Below are 8,677 nucleotides of genomic sequence, written 5' to 3' on the forward strand. Positions count from 1 at the left end.
CCTTAACTATACTAAAAATAGTCAATTTTCGCTTAATAATTACTTCTCCAAAACAAGGCACGAGCGAAATCTGGTTACTTTTCTTTCAAAATATTTAATAAGAAAATTCAATTTCTTTATCTAAAAGACGAGACAAAAAAAACTTTTTTTTACAAAGAAAAATAGGAGTGCTCGCTGACGTTAGAAAAAAAGCTACAACCAAATGAAAGGAATTTCTAATAAACAAACAACAACGAAAAAGAAACAGCGAAACAGAAGGGCAACGAAGCACAGAAACAGTAGAGGAGAAAACAGGACAGCGAAGCACAAAAACAGGGTAGCGAACCAGATACCGACATAACGAGTAAAATGGGCTTCCAATCAAAAGCCCAGTACGGGCACCTCAGTGGGCGCCAGGAGACCGAACCGGCGCCTTAGGAGATGTTTTTGTTGTTGCCCATCTACTTTTTTGTCATAAACGTTTTTCTAAAAAATGATATTTGCACGAAACTAAATAAAGGTTCATCAATATATTTTGAATGCATGGATATTTTTGGAAAAAATACTCTAAAAATATATGAACATTTTTTTGAATGTACAAACGTTATCAAAAAGTATATTAAAATTTCTTAATTTCTTAATTTTCCCGATGAACAATAAATCAAAATAAATAGTAAAAAATACAAAAAAGTCTGAAATTTTCCGCATGCAAGATGCTTGAGTGCGCCTGGTGTGTGCAAAAATATGTGGGCAAACAACATCCGAGGAGCTCATGCCAAAAGAGACCATTTCGGCTATGAACATTGCATTTTTTTTCAAACTTACTCATATGCCCAAAAATGTTTTTTTGTCACGGGCTCTTCGAATGTTCAAACTCCACCAAATTTAGCAGGGGCATCACACATTCGGCCATCTTGCACCACAAAAAAATCAGAATTTTTTGAACTTTTCTTCTATTTTAAACGAATTACTATTCACACCCGAGAGTATCTGGACCTGGTGTAGAAATGCAGCGTCCAACTATAGGCAGCTTATTTTCTTTAAGAAAAATGTTAGTTAGCTACACCAACAATCAGAACCCAGAACCCATATTGGGCTATAGCCTACCTTGTGTGAGCATGGGTGAATAGTTTGCATCATAATCTTTTAGTGAACTAAAATTTTAGTTTCAAACTTTTTTTAGTTCATCATAATCTTTAATTCACTAAAATCCAAATTTTTTAAGTTCACTTGGATTCGATTCAAATTTAGTTAAATACTTTTCAAATTTTAGTTCACTACAATCAAAAAGATTTTTAGTTCACTTTGATTCAAATCTAGTTCACAATTTTTTTCTTCCTTTTAATTCACTAGAATCCGAATTATTTTAGTTCACTTGGATTCGATTCAAATTTAGTTCACCAATTTTTGAATTTTTTGTTCACTACAATCAAAAAGATTTTTAGTTCACTTTGATTCGAATATAACTCATTATATTTCTTTTTTTAGTGAAATACATTTTTTTCGTTCAAAACCACCTAGATGTATTTCAAAATCTATTTCACTAGTTCCGTTTTTAAATTTTTTTCATCTAAATTCAAATACAGTTCACTTAATTCAATTTTAATTCACTAGTTTCAAAATTTTAGTGAACTAAAATCAATTTTTCAGTTGACTAAATTCAACATTTTTTCAGTTCAACATAATTTTAGTTCACTACAATATAAATATAGCTCACTAGATCCGATTTTTTTCAAAAAAAAAACATCTACATTCAAATATAGTTTACTAAATTAAAATTTAGTTCATTAGTTTGAAAAATTTTAGTTCACTAAAATTGAAAATAATTTACTTCAGTTGGGATTCTTTTTTTTAGTTCATCGAATCCAAACGTTTTTAGTTCATCATAATTTTAGTGAACTAGAGTAGAAAAAATTAGTTCACATTGATTTATTTTGAGAAAAGTTCACTAGTTCACCGAATCCAACAATTTTAAAAATCCGCCAAGCGTGAGATTTTTGAAAAAAGTTTATCAATTTTGAAAAAGAGTTCATCGATTAGGAAAAAAGTTCGTCGATTTTGAAAAATAGTTCATCAATTTTGAAAAAGAGTTCATCGATTTGGAAAAAAGTTCATCGGTATTTAAAAAAGAGTTCATCAATTATGAAAAGTGTTCGTTGATTTAGAATAAAAAAGTTCGTCGAATTTGAAAAAAGAGTTCATCGATTTTAATAATAAGTTCATTTAGTTCACTACAATCAAAAAGATTTTTAGTTCACTTTGATTCAAATCTAGTTCACTATTTTTTTCCTTTTTTTAGTTCACTACAATCCGAATTATTTTAGTTCACTTGGATTTTTTTTATTTCACTAGTTCAAGGAAGTAATGTTCACTAACTTGGCCGAAGTTCCTACCATTCCCAAACTTGAGGGGTTTACTATGACGGAAATTTTCAGGTCAAAGAAAGGAGTAATACTCGTTGATATTTTGCACGAGCATAATGTCAGTGAAAGCAGAATGAAATACTTTGCACATACATCTTTCTAGAAGCACAACACTTGCACATACAAAGATTGTTATGAACAACCTGGCATATCAACAGGTTTACAAAGTTTGTCAAAATATTTTTGTAACCCAGTGCTTTCTTTGAGCCAAATAATCCCTAACACAAAGGAAAACCAAAACAATGCTGCATGACAAGCTAGTTTCCCTAGTTTACATCAAAACATAGATGTTGTACATGCACTAGCAAAGAAGAATTAAAACCAGATTTTGCACTTTGGCAAACTAAAACAATGCTTGACCCGAAAAATGTCTAGTACATGACAATGTTAATAGTTCCCAGGTTTTTCCCAGTTCACGAACCGAAATATAGCTTCGCTTTTCACTGGGATTAACCACATGTTCGGTGCAAATGTTTTGCCAGAAACAGCAAAAATAAACAGCACATGTAATGGTACTAATCACGATAGGTTCGCTTCACTTATACAGTACAAACAGAAAAGAATCTATACATGAAGATCTCCTTCACTAGTCAAGACAAATGGAAAACTTCTTCCTATATAGATTCTACAAATTTTTTTAAAGTACATTTGATGACACGTCGCACTAATAGTTTCAAACTTGAACACCAGCAGACTACAATTTTTCAGACAAAAACATTACGATTAAACTGGATTGTAGAAATCTATTTCATAACACAACAGTTCCAACGTAATAACACCAGGCAAAAACCAAAAATAAACTATGTTAACACCAGACAAAAATAACACCAGACAAAAAATAAACTATGTACACCTAAAGTTTTCAACGTGATAACACCAGGCAAAAACCTTTCAATGTCTTTGTCCATTCTCATTAATTATACTACTATGTCAACCATCAAACCAAAACTCCTACTGTAAACAGAGAAAATTCTACGTAAAAATAAAAATCCTCAAAAACGGAAACACATTGTCAAATGAACCATTGTAAACAAGTTCTATTTCACTTTTTTTAATTCTATTCAATCATTATCTTCAAATAGATTTCTTCTGTTTATCAGCAGCCTTTTTCCACCCTTCTCTCTCGGATCGGCTCTTCAATCTGTTCCCTTTCCTCACTGACTTGTTGTTTATTACAGCCGGATCTTTCAAAGGCTCACTAACACATGCTTCGTTCACTGTTTGTTCATAAGTTTTATCCCCTTCTGCGGTTTGTTGCTTGCCTAGAAGATACTTACTATGAACAGCATTAACTACATCCATTAGCTCTTGACAAAAATGTGAATCATGACTTATGTCAGAGCATACCTCCCCCACTGTATTCATCATGATGGCATATCTGACAGCATTGTGTGACTGGTCTTCTCCATTAATACCAAGGGCACTAGACTTGTGTTTCTGTAATTCCTTCTCCCTAAATTCTCTAGTCCATCTTGGAACAATATATTGGTCAGGTATCTTGAGCACGTCAAACTGCGTAAACAATCTAAGGATGTGGCAACAAAGAATACCATCCCTCTCAAACTTCCCACAATTGCACACAAATTCTTCCTTTTCTCGATTTACTTGCACAGCAAAGATTTCCCTGTCAAACTATGGATTTTCGTATGGAAAGTTCCTTTTTAATTCATATGATTCGTTCTTCACAATCTCATTAACCCCGAAAGCAGTTGAATTTAACATTTCAGTCAAGAACTTGGTATATATAGCTCTGGTGTAAATTTCAGCTGCATGACGCTCAATCCGCTGATATCCCCACATGATAGGTACTTTTTCATTAGACAAGAACCTATCTTGATCCTCTATGTGCATCACATTTTCCTGGAATAATTCATACTGAAGAAGGAAAGTTTCTATTGTATCCTTTCGCAAAACATAGTCCTTGAAATTCGAGTTGAAGCTCTCACTTCTGCTGGTAGACCTAATGAACGGGCAGAACACTCCTTGGAAATAAGCAGGAACAAAGTATTCTCTATTCTCCTACATGCGCTTAATGTGAGCATGCTTTCCACAACTATGCTTTAGCTCCATTTCTTTCCAATTCATTTCAAACTCTTCAACAGTCATGGACTGCATGATACAATAGTCAAGGTCTTGTTCCATTCCTTTCTTAATTGACATGTATGCACCCAAATTTTCTCTTGCTTTCCTTCTAACATGCAAAATACAGAACCTATGGAGTGCATCTGGGAACACTTTTGGAACAGCTTTCTTCATTGCAGCATCTTGATCAGTAAGTACTACTCTAGGTTTTTTTCCACCCATCACTTCAACAAAAGTTTCAAACAACCATTTAAATGTGTCTGCCTGCTCATTCTGCAAAAGGGCCCAACCAAAAACGATTGTTCTCGAGTGGCCATTAACTCCAATAATGGGTGCAAAGGGCATATTGTACTTATTAGCGCTGAACGTTGTATCAAATGATATTATATCTCCAAACAGCAAATAGTCCAGCCTTGATCTTGAGTCTGTCCAGAACAAGCTAAGCACTGAGTTGGATGCGTTTCTTTGAGCCTTGTATACAAAACCAGGTTTGTCAATTTGCAGTTTTTCAATATACTCCAGAGTGTGTTCAATGTCCTGTTCCTTCTCTTTTCATGATCTTCCTGTTTCAGGTTGTCAAGTTTCTTGACATCGAATGTAATGTTACCCAATATTCCACCAGACAGCTTCCTAAAAATACTCATTATCTTCCTTGGCTTAATTCTATGTTCTTGTAACAGCCTCGAGAGAAGTTTTTCAGCTTCATTCATGCTCCTATGACTTAGGAAGAATTTGGTCAATGTAGGCGAACATACCAAATCATGATTATGTTCAAGATCTTGGGAAGTAATAATCCATTATCCATCTTGTAAGCTTACTGTAACATGCATCTGACAGTTTGTCCTAACGACCACATTCCTCCTGCGCTTCCTCACCCCTACTGCATTGGGCTCTGTTTTTCTACTTTTGCAGCAACAAATGGTAATCTTCCTGTTTCTATAATTCCTCCCTTTTTTGATACCAAACCCACTGATATGAGCATAAATGTTGACAAATCTGACAGCCTCTTCTAGACTAGAGAATACTTTCCCTACTTCAGGTGTACTTGTATTCTCCATCTCATCTGGCGTAGGGAACAAGTACTCTTCCGATTTTGCTTCATTTTCAGTTAACTCATCATCAGAATCTTTTTTTGCTCATGCAATCATCCGAAGGGACACAAGCGTCCTCACTATAATGTTGTTCCTGGAAGAACATTACAAACAGTAAATACAACCAATCCATATCACACCATAGACTAAGATATAAATACTGTTTAGGAAAAAATCTTTTAAATTTTTATAGCACTAATTTATTTACACGCGCAAGCAACAATTATCTAATCTAAATCAATGCTCAACTTTTTTTCTATCATTCTTAACACAAATAATTTTTTATTCATGTAACAACAAGATTTTTTTAAACCCACAAGTGCTGGCACTCTTTTTTTGAATTAAATAAGGCTATTTACCTGTTCACTAGGATGTCCTGCATCATCTTTCCCCCTTTCTGTGCTTGTACAACAAAGATTTTTCCCATTCAAAGTCTCTGTGTTCACAATTATGACAGCCGATGTAGAACCTGATTCATCAACGTAACTGTTTCGGACCTATTCAAAAACATTCATTCATCAAAATTCAATTCATAAACTGGCAATATCAATATTAGTAGAAAAGAAAACCAAGCAAAGTTTTTGAAGAAACTATTCTCACATCTTCATTGCCAGTATCATTTGCTATCAGAATAAGATCATCATACTTCTCACACTGTACCACTTTATGAATCTGAACCTCATCATTTTTTCGATCTGAGTTCGCTGATCTTCTTCCTGGCTGCTATTGAGTGTTCCTTGGCTCACAATTTTGTCTTGACTACTAAAAAATTCCTGTGCAATATAATATTTATGAGAATTAGCAAACCAAAAAGAAAGAAAAACAGTTCAACAAATGTTTTGGTGTGCTTTTCAACTAATTCTCACGGTACAAACCTCTGTTTTCTTCTTCATCTCATGGTACTGCACAAATTGGTCAAATTCAAGCATCACATCGCAAACCTGGTCATGAAAAAACAAGCGACATACTTTTTAGTTAATATAAAGAACATTTTCTCATATACAGTACCACTTCATTCCTGATATATAGTGCACAAAAAAATTCAGTTTAGGTCACCTTCTAACAGGATTTTTCAGAGATATGTTTTTTCATACTCACCCCAGATGATTCCTTCGGTTCAATACTTTCTTTCCCAGGCTCACGCAAACTCTGTGGTGTTTCTTTTTGGTTCATCCCTTTCCGTTTTCGAACTGCTGGTAATTTCTTTTTGGAAAGAACCTGCAAAGAAACAAGTTAAAAATAATCAGACTACCATAGCAAAAAGGCAAGAACCACGCAAGTAAACAGAGGAAAATATTCAGACTCCCAAAGTAAGAACCTACAGAGGAAAATATCCACACTTTGAAATTTACTGGACAAAAAAGAACCTACTAAGAACAATTCGGCTTGCCTATATATAAGTGTTTTTAACCATACAGATTTGTTGTTTGGGTTTCCACAAAGTTCCAGCCTAGGTGAGCGAGATCTAGAAAAGTTTATCACGAGCCTTTCTTTTTTCTCTGTCAATCTTGAAATTCCACAACTCAAGTTTTTTGCCGTCTGTTAATTAGGGTGTGTGTTTTTATCAGTGTTCTGAAAAAAACACATTTCATTATGATGTTCGGTTTTGATATATTGTACTGCATTCATCTCTTTCAATAATACAACAACACCAAGACAACCACCGGTGAAGCATGTGTGAGTTGGACGAAATTCTTGTCTGATTTCCTATAGGGGGAAACAAGATCTGTAGTGCCAAACGGTCTCCAGGCAACATAAATGAATTTCATGAGGTAAACTTCTGTACAAGACATGGGGGAAGACTTCAGACTACTTTGAACCACTGCAGTAAAAAGCACCAGGTGCCATATAAATGTTTTTTTGTCACACCTAAATGTGAGAACAACACAAGTAAACCAGAGAATTTTTATCAAAAGAAAATATGAGAACCTGCTAGTTTATTTTTCGTAAACAATACTAATTTGTTTTTCCAAAAATCTTCAAACATATACATAAAATATATCCAAATCCCTAAGACAAACTTTACTTCTAAATTTCAATAGACATTTTTTTTCTAGTTCTGAACCTGAAATAATTTCCATTGACCAGTCACTATATACCAAAATTAGAGCAATTATATAACCTATCGACTATACTGTTTTTTTATTTTTAATTATTTTTTCATATTTTTTTGTTCCTGTCTAGCAAACGGGATGATTGCTTTCTAATAAAGCATAGCAGCAATTTTTGTGTACTCAAAAAAGAAAATAGACTACACAATCAACTATAGAAGAAATAATCTAGTAAGAAGAATCACCAGAGTAGCTCCACGGTCGGCTGGATCTGCCTTCTGGCTAGCTACTCCCCCATCATAGCCTGTGGTAGATCGATTAAGACTCGCCGGCGGCGCCCCACCTGATTCTGTCATCCCGTCAACACAGAAGATATAATCCACTAGTTGATTTCTACAGGGTGGCAAATCTGGCGCGCGACCTAGAAGCAGCCGCCGCAGCCGTCGCCCCTGAGTCCTCCGCGTATCTTCCTATTTCTACCACTAAAGAAACATATATAAGACTCTTTCTATTTTCCTCCCCGTTCTTTCTATAAATTTTTTAAAAGTAATGTGGAGTCACTGTTTCAGCGACTAAACCGCCTCGGAACGAAGTCTTACATGTGGGACCAACCTGTGGCCTACTGTCAAAGGGGTCTAATTGCAAACTAGAATCCACTTTCCCCTTTCTTCATCCAAAACTCCGCTCTCTAGCGATTTTTTTCCCAGGTTCTGCATCATGAACTAGATCCTCGGCTTCAAATAAGTTCCCAATATCAGATCCAAAAGGTAATTCACCCATATAATCCCTTTTCTTACCACTACGGTCATGATTCCGCTCCCTTTTTTGCGTTTTGATTTTCTATAGCTTTTGATTCACGTTCATGCGGGGCGTTGGATTTGTGCCCACCGTGCGTGCCCGATGTGTGCCGTGGCTGCTATCCGGCAGCTCCCTCTGTCGAGCGGTAGTTCGTTGATCCGTCGACCGTGTGCGTGGAAGCTCCGTTTCTTCCGCTGCCTGTATCTATGGGGATTACCATGCCAGCTAGCTTCATTTAGGTCTCTGAGTTAAA

The 8,677-nt window shown here is 35.3% G+C and overlaps 1 pseudogene; it reads right to left on the bottom strand.

Annotated features, from left to right (window-relative positions):
- Positions 1-3,476: 3,476 nt before the first annotated feature.
- On the bottom strand, positions 3,477-7,982 carry LOC147988738 (protein FAR1-RELATED SEQUENCE 5-like; annotated as a pseudogene).
- Positions 7,983-8,677: the final 695 nt, after the last annotated feature.

This window comes from Triticum urartu, chromosome 1A (genome assembly GCF_056163025.1).
Source record: "Triticum urartu cultivar PI428250 chromosome 1A, HENAU_Tu73, whole genome shotgun sequence".
Classification (NCBI taxonomy): domain Eukaryota; kingdom Viridiplantae; phylum Streptophyta; class Magnoliopsida; order Poales; family Poaceae; genus Triticum; species Triticum urartu.